General features: G+C 43.2%; 1 protein-coding gene and 1 pseudogene across 2 annotated transcripts in view; one reads left to right on the forward strand and one right to left on the reverse strand.

Annotated features, from left to right (window-relative positions):
• LOC147026403 (uncharacterized) overlaps positions 1-8,472 on the forward strand; it is an 11,926-nt pseudogene extending 3,454 nt beyond the window's left edge.
• Positions 1-15,000, reverse strand: part of CNOT4 (CCR4-NOT transcription complex subunit 4) — a 77,324-nt gene that overhangs the window by 20,294 nt on the left and 42,030 nt on the right. The window lies entirely within an intron of this gene.

Here is a 15,000-nt window from a genome sequence, read left to right on the forward strand (position 1 = left end):
TTTCTCAAATTATCACTGGTACAAATTTGGCATGCTTCAGTTTCCAGGATATTTTCACTTCAATCTTGATAATTGGTCATTGTCTTGATTTCTGCATTATTAGAACAAAATCACCAGGTACTGAAACCTCAATGAACAATGCCTCGTTTTCATTTTTGTATCTGAATACTCGTCCGGTCACAGTACTTTGGTTTCTATGTTGACGCTGGATAGGATCATCAGGTCGTATGTGAACATCATGTCCTTGTTTTCAACGAATGCTTTTGGTTTTTGTGTTTCCACGTTTTTTGTTGGAACTGGGGTATTGAAATTTCTGCAGATGTGCCTGTGGATTACTCTACATACATACCTTGTTGTGCCTTTGTGTGTCCACCTGTTCTGATGAGAGTTCTTTTGCATCCCGATAGGTGGTGGCTCGTGCTTTGTTTCAACCTTGCAAAATATACACTTGTCTGATTGGCTCAGCCCTGCCATTTAAAAAAAAGCCATTTGTGTAATGTCCTTGGTCTTGATTACGATTCATTCTCAGTCTCAATTGAGCTGACTCTTAGCCATTCCAGTGATCCTTCTTTGTCCATGCCCAATCTGTCCAACTCTTTCAAAAAAAAAAAATTCCCTGTTCTTTTGTCTTTCTCCCAGTTGTCACTATTTGTATTGGTATTTCGTCTTGTATTTTTCTTTTGTCTTTTTTTGCAATCGTTGGAGCTGTATTGTTTGCCATTTTAGTTTGGTGCATGACATGTTCTACTTGCATCTGTTTTTGGAAGTTTTTTTCAAGGTGAGTGAGAGATATCTTTTCTAGCTCGTGTACAAATTGTATTCGGTCGTCCATTGAACTTTTCATGTACTCTGCTAATTCTAGTCGTCACTCTGTGCACTCGATCGAGTTCCATCAGGTCGTCACCACCTCCTTTCCTCAGCAGGTACATTCTCGGGATACATTTATTTTTGTAGAACAATTGTGGATAGTGAGGAGTTTCCTCATTCTGATATCTAGTTTTCAAAATTTCGCTTGTGGCTAGTTTACTATTAGATAGCTGTATTGGAACACTGGTACTGCAAATTATTTGATGGCTTTGATTTTGTTCCTTGGGAGGTATATTTTCAGATTCAGCCTCGTTATATGCAGGTATTCTTTGGTAAATGTTTTGCGAATTTTTAGTGGTTATTTAGTGGCACTCGTCTACTCCAAGGAATTTGCAATTTGCTTCGTTATCTAGCTCCTATATTGTTATACCGAGGTCGATTTTTACGTTGTCCATTTTTGTTGGTCAACCTTGCACGAATGTGCACTTGGCACACAGGTTCTTCCTCATGACTCCATCTTTGCTCTTTATTTCTTCAGGTTCCTTCTTGGTCTTCCACTTGATCAAGTTTGTACCATAACTTGATGCTGTGTGGACTGTGCTTCCCCACTGACGGACCTCTGGTAGCTTGTACATGTTGCGGCGTTTGAGCCTGGGAGCAACTGCTGAAATGTCTGAATTATTGTTCCTTTCTTTGTTCCTTTCACATTCCTTTCGAATTTTCTTTATTAAATTATTTTTACAACTCTCTTTATTCATTCGAATTCTTGCTTTTTCTTCTCTTTCATCTATTTTACTCTCCATTCCTCTCTTTCATTATCCATCTCTCAAAGGAGAAGTGAATTCTTGCAGAAATTTTTCTGCAAGGCTCAATTGGCTGCACCTGGATGGGTTTGAGGGTTGTGGAGTAGCGGCTGAAACCCGAATCCTATCCAGGTTCCACCTGATGACTCCATATTTGCCCTTTACTTCTTCGGGTTCCTTCTTGGCCTTCCATTTTTATCTCGGCCAAATTCCATTTGGATTTCGTCAGAGTACCGTTTCACCAATTTCAATTGTTATGCCAATTTTTCTTCGTCTGATGCAGAGTTTTAAATCATCCATTTGAAGTAGATGTGTCACCTTTCTTGTTTCTTTGGACATTCTTTTATTAGTTATTCGGGTATGTCTGTGTCCTTGCTCATTAATGAGATTACTTGGAGGTTGAAGAGCCAGTGAGGGGGGGGGGAGCTGTCTCCCTGAAAGATGCCCAGTCATATCTTCACTCCTTGTATTTCGATCTTTCTTTCTGAGTGCTGCAGGATTAGTGTGGTATTCAAAGTTTGGTGTTGGGTTGGGGGGTAGGGTGGCTGGCGTGGGATGTTGGGGTCCTGAGTTTGAGCCCCTGTTCTTCCGTTTAATTAACACCAGGTGGGGTTGACTCAGCCTGTCATCCTTCCAAAGTCAGCATAATGAGTACCAGTGTATTGGTAAAAGGGGCATTTCATCAGCGGTATAGTCACGCCGTCAACCAAGGATGCGAACCAGTCTTGTGCTGCATACAGAGGAAGAGTGTGGTATTCCATAGATCCATAGCTTTCTCAATCAGATTGATTATTTGGCAATTTATCTTGAAGTTTGCATGCACTTTATCATCCAAGAATTTGGGACACCATCAAAATCCTCAAATAATCCTTGATATTGAGCATTAATTGTTATTTGTTCTCTGTCCCAATTGAGCTGACCGCTTCTTAGCCATTCCAATGAGCCTTCTTTGTCTATCCCCTCAGTCAAATTATTTTTTACTTTCCTGCTCTTTTGTCATTCACCCAGTTGTTGGTGTACATTTCTTATTTATTTTTGTATATTTATTTTGTCTTTTTGTTAATTGTTGAGGCTGTATTTGTTACCATTTCATTTTCCTGTGCAGCATCTTCTATTCGCACCTGTTTTTGGAAATTCTTTGCAAGGTGAGTTTGGGATACTTTTTCATGTTTGTTTACAAATTGAATCTGATAGTCTGTTGGGAATTTCACATAATCTGCCAGTCGAACACGTATCACTCTGTGCACCTGGTTGAGTTCCATAAGGCCGCTCCATCCCTCTAGTCTCAGTAAGTACATTCTCGGGCTGTACTGTTTTTTGTTGTTTTTTTCCCCAGAACATTTTGTGGATGGTCAGGAGTTTTCTTGTTTTGGTGTCTAACATTGATTTTTTTATTGGGGTCAGTTTACTATTCCAAAGCTCGAATGGAATGCTGGTACTGCGAGTTGGTTTGTAGCTTTGATTTTGTTTTTTGTGGAGGTACGTTTTCAAGATCAGACTCATTCGATATAGGTATTCTTTGGGAATGTTTTGCACATTTGTTTGTGACATATTTGGTGGCCCTCTTCTCCTTCAAGGTATTTGTATTATGCTTCATTTTCTAACTGCTGTATTGTTGTTTCAAGGTAAATTTTTATGTTCTTTTTTGTAGGTTGACTTGTACAAATGTGCACTTGGCACACTTCTCTAATCCAAATTCCATTGATGCTCGGAGGCACCCTGGAATATCCCACACCATATCTTCACATCTGGTATTTCAATATTTTCTTCTGTAATGTTCTTCATTCTTCTGAATGCTGTAATATCAATGTGGTATTAGAGAGCTCCATTGCTTTCTCAATCAGTTTGATAATTTGGGGATTGATTTTGTATATTTGCATGCATTTTATCATGCGTGAATGTGGGACACCATCAAAAGCTTTTTTTAATAGTCTATCTAGGCTGTGGACTATTTGATTCTTCTGGTATTGCAGTTTGAATATGGCCTTGTTTAGCAGTACATGGTCTATTGTTTTGTGGCAGATTCTTGTGCATCCCTTCTATTCTGCCTCGAAGACTCCACTTTACGTGGTGGTACATTGTTTCTGTGACGATTTCTGTTAAAAGTTTTTATGTTGGCTGTTGTTGCCACAAATTGCCCAAACTGCTGCCACAAAGTTGGAAGCACAGGTTCGTCTAAAATATCATTGTACACTGTAGCGTTAAGACTTCCCTTCACTGGAACTACAGAGCCGAGCCCTAACCATGAAAAACAGCCCTAACCATTATTCCTCCTCCACCAAACTTTACAGTTGGCACGATGCATTTGGGCAGGTAGCGTTCTCCTGGCAACCGACAAACCCATATTCGTCCATTAGACTGCCAGATGGTGAAGCATCCTTCATCTCTGAGGAGAACACATTTCCACTGCTCCAGAATCCAATAGCGGTGAACTTTACACCACTCCAACCAACTCTTGGCATTGCACATGGTGATATTAAGCTTGTGTGCGGCTGCTCGACCATGGAAACCCATTTTATGAAGCTTGCGACAAACAGTGTTCATGCTGACGTTGTTTCCAGAGTCAGTTTGGAACTCGGTAGTGAGTGTTGCAACCGACGACAGATGATATTTTCCGCACGAGGTGCTTCAGCACTCGACGGTCCCGTTGTGTGGCCTACCCCTTCGCGGCTGAGCTGTTGTTGCTCCGAGACGTATCCACTTCACAATAGTACTTACAGTTGACCAGGGCAGCTCGAGGAGGGCAGAAATTTGATGAACTGACTTGTTGGAAAGGTGGCATGCTATGACGGTGCCACGTTGAAAGTCACCGAGCTCTTCAGTACGGCCCATTCGGCTGCCAATGTTTGTCTCTGGAGATTGCTTGGCTGTGTGCTTGATATTATACACCTGTCAGCAATGGGTATGGTTGAAATAGCCAAATTCACTAATTAGAAGGGGTGTCTGCATACTTTTGGCCATGTAGTGTATGTCCAGAGATAAGGCCATGTAGTACAGTGGATAAGCTCTCATATTTTAACAAATTGTGCATTTTATGAGAAAGCATGAAATTTCTAGCAGAGTTAGGTCATACCATAATGTTTATTTTCAGATGTGGAGGGGTCAGATTTGACCTCTGAGGGGACAGTGAGAGGTCAAATCCAAGATGGCCGCTAGTCACCCGGGTCTAATGTTCAAACGTCCTTAATTTTGGAACCCGACTGCGCAGAAAAACATTTACGGTGTCATTTCCAACTAAATTGGGGATGCCCATTCATTTGGTGATACCTTTGAGAATGTCAAAATTCAAGGAAATGAATTTAGGTCAAGGTCAAGGTAAAAATTTATCAAAAAATAAGCAATCAGTTGAAATTTGCAAATGAATACCGAGTGGTGTCATTGTGGCAAATTTAGTTATTTAGCCCCTCAGAGGGTGTGCTTGAGGCAGATGTGGCGCAGTTATGTATTGTGTATATCCATGCTTAGACTCGCTGGGTATAGATGCATTATCTGTTGAGTTCTATGTTTTGTTGACCCTTACCAATAAAGAAATCCTGGATATTGACATGTATCTAAGAAGATAGCCGAGATGTAAAATGTGGTATGGTAGTTGGTGCTTTCATTGTGTTTTTGTCTTTCAGAATCTTCTCTCCTGCCGTGGTGATTTCGTCGCAACCATGCCGAAGCGTCACTTCGTGATGGACCCTACCCAACCTTCTAAATCCAAGCCACCCCCAGCACTAACTGAGACATTTGTGTCCTCTGCCAAGTAGTAACACATGAATCTTTGCAGTGTCCTCTCAGATCAACGAAACAGCCCATTGATAGCGGCTATGCATCCCTGGCAGACCTTCTCCAGTTCCACACCCTTCAGCACATGCCAATGGACCTCCACCTGGAGCGATTGGATGATCGAAATGGCATAGAATCCACTCTGAAGGCACACGTGGCTGAGTGGCACAAGAAATGCCAGTGGCACTAAAATTCAACAAAAAGACGTTTGACAAGCAAAGTCGGGGAGAATTGACTACAGGACAACGAAGTACCTCTTCTGTGCACACTCGATCTGCTCACAGCCATCCACAGTCCACAGAGCCTACTTGATTCTTCTGCAATGAGCCTGCTGGTTCTGTAGATCAACCTACAACATCGACACAAATGTGCGGAAGTATGCCCTTGAACTTGAGGACAATGTTCTTTTGGCCAAGCTTGCAGCAGGGGACACGATGGCCATTGAGGCCAGGTACCATCACCACTGTTTGCGTTCACTGTACAACAGAGCCAGGCAGGCTGCACCCAAAGGCAATGGTGGAGATTATTCTTGCCTGCATGGCATAGCCTTTGCTGAGCAAGTGGCATACTTGGAAGACATGAACATTGATGAAGGCAGTGCTCCTGTGTTCAGACTGACAGACATCGCTCAGCTGTACAAGGTCAGACCAGAGCAGCTTGGTCTGACTGGAGCAAAATGGATTCACACCACCAGACTGAAAAACCGACTGCTTCATGCACTTCCTGATCTGAGGGCACATTCACAGGGAAGAGACACAATTCTGAGTTTTGAGAAGGACATTGGACCAGCCCTCATGATGGCCTGTCATCATGACAGTGATGCCATGCACTTAATGCGAGCAGCACAGGTGGTGCGCAAAGAGATCTTTGACTCAAGTTTCTCCTTTGATGGGTCATTCCAGGCAAATTGCCAGCAGTAGGCTGTGCCACCAGCCCTCTTGGCTCGAGTCAACATGATACTCGATGGGGCAAACATCGAGCATCAGACTCAGCTGGTACACACAACCACCACAAAACCTGCCCGAGCAATCTCCCAATTAATGGTGTTCAACAGCGTAAAGCATGCACGGAACGTGGATTCACCAAGTTCAGAACGTCATAGCCGCAGCCGAGAAACTCCACTCCCACTCTATCTGTCCCTCAAGATCCATGCAGGTCCACGAAGTAGAATGCTTTGACACACTGTTCACTCTGTTGACATTAACTAACTCTCTGTTAGAATGTTGACACACTGTTCAATCTGGGATTGTGTTGTTTCCTATGACAGGCTGTTGCAACTCAAATAAGTCATTGCCAATGGTGTCTGCCAGCGCTTTAGAGTGGAAGATGTAGTGTGTCCACCAAACTTGCGTCACGGACTGTTCACAACATGGGCTGTGGACAACATCGACCACAATCCAAGTTCTGCAACACCCAAAGATTCCTTCCACGGCACCGGAATCTCGCTTATGCAGAATCCGTCACACACAAATGACGGAACTGATCGTGGTGTACTCGTGATTAGTCAGTGTGGCTCTTCCACCAGGTCAGTGACACCTCTGCCATCAGCCTACACAATTGTGCCACCTACTGCCCTCAAGACAAAGGACTTTAGTGCGCCGGCTGTACAAGGTCACGCGAGACCTTCCAACCTACTGGCTGCTGCAGCTGCCACAGAAGATGAGTATGCATGGCTCAGCAAAGTCAAGACAGCTGTTGAAAAATCTACCATGGATGGCAGGATATTGTGGTCTGCGTACCACGCTGACATCCCACCTGCAGCAATCAACGCACTATTGCCTCTGTTTCTTGACAACACACACTCAGTGGCAATTATACGGCACTCCATGGACATCGTCAAAGAAGCAGTTCAGAACGTGAACCCTGGTCAGGTTCCTGTCCTTGCTGCTGACCAACCACTGTATGCTCTTGCTAAGGAAATCCAGTGGGTCTGGCCAGCCACTCACGGGGAGAATCATTTTGTGATCATATTCGGTGGTCTACACGTCGAGATGGCTACGTTGAAGTTCCTGGGAGACTGACTGGAAGACAGTAGCTGGACGAACGCCCTGGTACAGGCTGACATCGCAAGTTCCGGAACAGCAAATTCCTTCATACATGCCAGCCATGTCACCAAGACCCGCCATGCACACCAGGTCACAGCTGCAAGCCTTTATACACTCAACAAGCTTACCGTGAAGACTGCACATCCAATGATACTGATGCCATGCAACCTGATAGTCCACCTTTTGAGGAGTGGTGCATACAGCGAACAAAGGCCAGTGTCCACTTTGACTACTGGCTAAAGACCTTGTCATTGGAGCTTCTCTTGCTGCGGTACATCAGGTCTCTTTGTGAAGGTAACTTCCAGCTGTACGTGGAATCCCTGACTCAGATCATGCCATGGATGTTCGCCCTAGATCACACGCACTACTCCAGATGGCTTCCCGTACACATCTGTGACATGACAACTCTCTCTGAAAAACACCAAGATGTCCTATCAGAATTAAAATCTGGGAATTTTGTGGTGCGCAAAACTAGCAACAAGTTCTCTGCCATGGCACTTGACCAGTGCCATGAGCAGAACAATGCAATGGTCAAAGGTTCTGGTGGGGCTATTGGACTGACTGGCAATCCCGGAGCACTCAGACGCTGGATGGTAGCAGGGCCAGAAATTGCAAGGATCGTGACAGAGTTTGAGCAACAGGCCACAAAGCAACAGCATGGTACTGGTGACACTGGACACCATCACCATGATCAGCAACCTGGAGTGCAAGCAGCATTCCTGAAGGGGGTTAAGGCACTTGTGACAGTGCTGGAAGAGATGGGGAATCCATTTCAAGAACACAGTCAAGACCTACTAGTCATTGACACAAGGGACATCGTGGACACCCAAGTGGCTGAAACTGTGAGAAGGATCGATACTCTTGGTGAGGAGAAGTACACAAAGTTTGTGAGAGAAAGGCTGGAACAGTGCACAACACCTATCACACAAACACTTCCAAAGAACAAGTTGCCACTGTTCAGTAGGCCACCGGTCAAGATTAAGTCAAAACAGAAGGCACAGCTCGCAGCACTGAAGAGTGACTGTGGTCTCTTTTTGAGGATGTAAATCTCCTGTCAAACACGAGATGGAGACATGGACAATTTCTTCTCCCATGAAAACCAGGCGGCCCCGCCAGCTCTGTCAACTGGAGGGAAAATTTGGATTGGGGTTAAATCAGATCTACTTCGCTGCCTGGAATGAGGTCTGCTCGAAAAGAATAGTGTGCCTATGGCTGATGCAACAATTCTTGATGGTGCAGCTGTGGTTCAAATGCTAAATCCAGGAACATCAAGAACATTTCAAGAGTATGGAGAAAGAGTGTTTGCACCATACATCTCTGCTCAACTTGAGAAAAGCAGCCGCATCGACCTTGTCTGGGATGTCTACCTACCCGCCAGCCACAAAGCCTCAACAAGACAGAAGAGGGGAAAGGGCACCAGGAAAATAGTGGCTCCTACTGTGATGCCAAAGAACTGGAAGGACTTCCTTCGATGGGATGATAACAAAACCGAATTGTTTGCTTTCCTGTCACATGTAGTTGTTCATCTTCCTCGAGCAGAGGGCAAGGAACTGTATGCAACAGATGGAAGTGGAGTCCTTTGCTCTCCGGCTGAGTCAAACTTGGCCTGCCTTGCCCCATGTTCGCAGGAGGCCGACACTCGTCTACTTCTGCATGTGGCAGATGCTGTGCAAAAGGGGTGTAAGAAGGTGACCATACGTACCGTTGATACTGATGTGGTAGTACTGGCTGTAGCTTCATTCAGCAAGACAGCTCCTAATGAGCTGTGGGTTGCCTTTGGTGTCGGGTCAAGCTTTCGTTACACAGCTGTTCACGAAATGGTTGCCACAATGAATCCAACACAGTGTCTGACTCTCCCAGTCCTTCACACTTTCACCGGGTGTGACACTGGATCTGCATTCGCTGGCAGAGGAAAGAAGACTGCCTGGGAAACTTGGAAGTCTTTCCCAGAGGTGAATGATGCTTTCAATGAACTCCTATGCATGCCAAGTGAGGTCAGTGAAGGATCAATGTTACTGCTGGAGCGATTTGTGGTGCTAATGTATGACCGAACCAGTGAGAGCACGGAAGTGAATCATGCCAGGAAACAGCTCTTCACACAGAAGTCCAGAACTCTAGAGAACATTCCTCCAACCCAGGCAGCACTCAAACAGCACATCAAGCGCACTTGCTACCAGGCCAACTGTTGGAACCAGGCAATGATCCTGGATCCAGAGATGCCAGAGCCATCTGACTGGGGCTGGACAAAGGAAACAACTGGGTGGCAGCTGCTTTGGACCACTCTCCCCGAAGCATCAAAATCGTGCCATGAATTGATCCGCTGTCGCTGTGAGAAAGGATGCACTGGACGGTGCAAATGTGCCAAAGCTGCCCTCAAGTGCACTGCACTGTGCTTCTGTTCTAGAGGCTGTTAGATTTTGATCACTACCATTACCATAATAATCATTGCTATTAATAAAGTATTAAATAGACTAGCAGCATGGGACTATTGTTAATTTTTTTGTATTATTATCCCTATAGTGTCAAAATGGAAGCGAAGTTTCGCTATATTGCATAGGTCCAATCCATTGTCTTTACCAAAAGAATGTCCAAAAGTTTTTAACGTAATTTGACCTTGACCTTGATTGAAATGAATTTCCTTGGCTCCTGGTGATCTCAAAAGTATCACCAAACGAATGGCCATTCCAAACTTAGTTGGAAATGACACCTTAAATGTTTTTTTTACACTGTTTAGTTCCAAAATTAAAGGCGTTTGAACATTAGACCCCGTGGACTGGTGGCCATCTTGGAGTTGACCTCTCACGGTCCTCAGAGGTCAAATCTGACTTCCCTCCACATCTGAAAATAAACCTTATGATATTCACTAACTATGTCAGAAAATTAATGATTTTCTCATAAAACGCACAATTATTGTGCTTATCCGCTGTACTAATGATCTCATGTCTGATATTTAGGGTCTACATCCATTTTTGGGTGGGTAGATAGATCATGTCCAAGGTGAAGTGATCTGGTCTGAAATCAAACTGGTGATATGCGATGAGGTTGTTCGATAAAAGTAAGCATTTCATATCAACAGTGATTACACTGGTCTGCGTCATTTCAGAGGTCTAGGTTTTCTCAACATGCTTTTTGCATGCTGAATTTAGAAATGCATCTCATTTCGCTCAATCAGGTCAAGTTTTTATGCTATCTCAATTTTAAGGAAAAAAATAATCAAAATTTGTTTTTTAATTAGCATTTTTTATATTCAAAATCAGACTTGCATTGACAGAAAATGTACAAACTATATATATATATATATAAAAAATTACCCCCCGTGTGGGGGTAACGGTCATCTCCATAATGTTTTTTACCATCATAATCGATGAACCGTTGCCAGATATCTCCTAAAATGACACTCGATAGATTTTGAAAATGGCGACTTTCACAACTTCCGTGACCTCGTGACCTTGACCCTGACCTCGAACCCGGGAAAAAAATATGTCGTTGGGTATCACTCATCAACCTCTACCCACATACCAAATTTCATCAAGATCGGAAGTAAAAAGTTTTCTTTGTACAGGAAGGTGTTTTTGACCATCTTCCAGGTTACGTGGCGGCTAAACGGGACGAAAATTCAAATCTGTCCGGTTAGATGCAAGATAATATTTTTTACTATCATAAGCAATAAACAGTTGCCGAATATCTTGTAAAATGGCAGACGAGATAGGTTTTGAAAATGGCTATTTTTATAACTTACGTGACCTCGTGACCTTGACCCTGACCTTGAACCCGGACAAAATTTATATCGTTGTGCAACACTCATCGACCTCAACCCACATACTAAGTTTCATCAAGATCAGAAAGAAAAATTGACAGACGTACAGACGGATGGACATTTGGGTCCGGCTTTATTAGGTCATCTCGGTAGAGATAACCAAATGACGCACAAGAACCGTTAATGTGAAATTCAACATTAAAAAGACGAAGGAAAACAGCGACTGAAGTTGGGTGTTGCCAGAAACAACGATTTATCTATATTTCTCTGAAATTGAAATGAAAGTAATTGAGAAGGCACTTTCTTCCACATTAAGTGTACTTGTGTATCATTATATGTATAGTTTGTACATTTTCTGTAAATGTAAGTCTGATTTTGAATTTTAAAAAATGCTAATTAAAAAAACAAAAATTTTGATTTTTTTTTTCCTTAAAATTGAGATAGCATCATAAAAACTTGACCTGATTGAGCAAAATTAGATACATTTCTGAATTCAGCATGCAAAAAACATATAAGAACCATTGAGAAAACCTGGAGCTCTGAAAGAAATATTTCAAATGCAGCCCAGTGTTATTGATCCCATGACCATGCTCATAAATGTAAGCAAACAGGTCTACAGTTAAAGGGAACGGTTGTTGAACCTTTTTTTAATAACGCAATGATGTTTTCTGACTTCCAAGTAGATGGAGGTTGAGCTAGGGCAATACGTGAGCGACCAAGAGCAATACTGATGTCATCCAGTCCAGTAGCAGAGTCAGACTTGAGGGTTCCTCAAACCTCTTCCACCAAATCAAGTGCAAAAGATAGACAGAGTCCGGCAGTAGTTGGGTGTGAATGGGAATTGTGAGCATAGAGATGACGGATTGGAGACAAAATTTGAGGCATTCGGCCTTCTCACAAACAGAAAAGCAGTGCTGCCACTTGAAGCGATGGAAGGGGTGGCGTGGGAGCATACACCAGAGACAGACTTAACTTGAGAGTACATAGAACACCCTACCCCATGCAGTGTTGAGAAAAAGGACATGGGAAGCACAATCTATATTTCCTACAAGCCACGATTTTATCTGAATCTAGATATTCCCCAATGCTGAGAACGTGAGCGGAAACTTTGTTTAGTCAAGATGGCATCAAATGGCATAACAATTTGTCCAAGTACTGTTAAACTGGAGGTTTTTGGAAGTGCCAAAAAGGCGATTTGTGTTCTTTAGTGTTCAAGTACATAATTCACTTGAAATAAAAAGTTTTAATTTATTTTTTCTACAGCCATTTAAAAAAACATTTTTGGAAGTTTACCACTGTTGATGCACGTCTTTTACACCACCTCACGAGTCCCCCACCAGTTTCACCAGAGGGGACTATAGATTTGCTCTCTGAAAAACCACACGTTGGATGGACAGACAGACCTTTCCCATAGTCTTTACCATATTCAACTGAAACTTGGTACATGGCTTTATTATATGTTGGAGAATAAGTTCGAGTTTCAGGGTGTTGCATCAATTTTTCAGTGTTGTGCCCAATATCACATCGGTTGGGGACATGTATTGTAAAGCAATTCTCACTCTTGATCAACATGTTATATTAGTTGTTCATGTCCATGTGTCCTTTATGACATCCCTATTCAGAGTGAGCTTGCTGTTTGGAATGATTTTCAATTTTGTTTGATTGCCAGACAGATGAAAAGAATTACCTTACTGCTTACATCGTACACATGCACAATCAGGATGGGATTCCCATACAATTAGCCAAATTCAGAGGCCAAAGCACTACTGAACTGCAGGTTCGTGTTCCGATTCATGTTCCACGGCATTCAAAATATAAAATTTAACTAAAATCAAGTAGTTCCTCAATTATAGACTGACGTTTGGCAACGGACACAGAATAAAACAATTGCTTTTAACCCAGCCGTGTGCTTTGCATGTGCGGTAACAAGACACCACCACATTTTAAGAGGAGAGACAAGTTTGAAAGTTCATTATCGAGGTTAGACAGATGTTGTTTTCTGGCTCTCCTGTGATTGGGAACACACTTGTGGGCTTTGTGAAATGATACGAGATTGCCTTCGGTTGGATATGCTTTCCAGGAGGAGAATGCACATTGTTTTGAGGCAACTGTCTCACCACAGGATTCAGTTTTTTATTATCTTGCCAAAACAAAGTTTTTGCAAGATATGTTAGTCAGCTTGTATGTTTTTTTTTTGTCTGTAATCACATATAAAAAATTCTGCAGAGCACAGTTATCATTGGAAATTTTTGTAACTTCACATATCAGAGGCCTATAGAGGTCCCTTTCAGTGCACAAAATTTTGAAGGTCAAGGTCAAAGGTCAAGGTCACTTTGTCGCAAATCAGGGGAGTCGACGAAACCCTTATTTTTTGAGTAATTTTGATCGGATCGTCTTCAAACTTCATGGGAATATAGTCCATGGTCTGGCGCTCAGCGGATTAATTTTTGGTGGCGATTGGCCTTGACCTTCATGGTTAGCGCCTCAGGTCAAACATATTTGACCCCAAGGTCAAATTTTCAAGTTTTAGGAACAATATCGTGTAGTACCTCAAATTGAACACCTCGATGAGTGCTTTCTAGATATGTCAAGCTTGAGACATTATGACGTCATTTGGTGACGTTATGAGGCAAAAGCATATTTTTCATGGTTACTCTGTAGAATGATTCTCATCGGAATCTCTCGTAGGCAGATATTCTTCAAGGAGTCGCTCCTGGTGGATAGCAGCTCTGTTCACCTCAGTGTGACCTTAAAGAAGTCACACGTGGTCACCTTTTGGCAAGATACGGGTTACCCTGCGGGTGACATTGGTTTTTTATTTTATTATTTTTGTATACCTTGTGAAGGCTCGTATGAGAGCCAACACACAACACACATCAAGGGGGGCATAAGACAAGGGGGGCATAAGACAAGAGGGGCGGGAGTGGGAAGGACAAAACATTGGGAACAGCGACATTAGGAGATCTATGGAAGGGAAAAGGATGGGTTGGGGAACATGGAGTATACAAGATGGATATACAGGGACTTTCAGGAAGGAAAGCAGGGAATTTGAAGGAGGTGGGTTCGGGATGGATTAACGGGGGTAGAAAAGATCGAGGATTTGGATGGGGGACGACAAGAGGTGGTGGTGAACAGCTGTTTTGAAGGCCTGGAGTGAAGAATGGGAGTGAACAGAGTGAGGGAGTGTATTCCAAAGGCAGGGAAAAAGAGGAATGAAAGAGTAAAGGTGAGCAGCGATTCGTGATTTTGGTAGTTTCACCAGAAGGGGGTTGCTGGTGGAACTTGAGTACCCTGTGGAAATATGGTGGGGACAAATCGCAGACAGAGCGGGGGGGGGGGTGAGAGCAGATAGGAGACAGCAGAAGACAGAAACACCACTGACCGAACTGCCTGCGGTGAGAGAGTGAGAGGCCCAAAGACTGAGTATCAAGATACCTCATCGTGGGAGATACCAATGATCCAAAATGCATGGGCGAAGGGTGAAGGATGGGTATGATAAATGAAGACGAGATGGGATTCTATGACCAAGAGTGAGCAGGTTTCTGTGCAAGAATTGCCAGGCTGAGTTAACATCAGGGGCAGTTGATTATAGGAAAGAAATCCTGAAGTGAAATGTCTGCTTGCAGTCCCTGCCAGTTTGCATGAGTGAACTGCCAGACAGCATCGCTGAGGCAGCTCTCTGAAAATAGTGAGAAATGTTGACCTTTGCAAGCACATGATCAGATGAACCAAGTGGAGCAGAGGAAAAGGAGGAGATATTAGCAGGGAAGTTGGTCATCACCAAGTCCAGAAGAGAGGATTTGCCATTGATAGAAAT

Source organism: Eptatretus burgeri, chromosome 5 (genome assembly GCF_056783735.1).
Source record: "Eptatretus burgeri isolate ZD-2024b chromosome 5, Ebu_testis_v1, whole genome shotgun sequence".
Classification (NCBI taxonomy): Eukaryota; Metazoa; Chordata; class Myxini; order Myxiniformes; family Myxinidae; genus Eptatretus; species Eptatretus burgeri.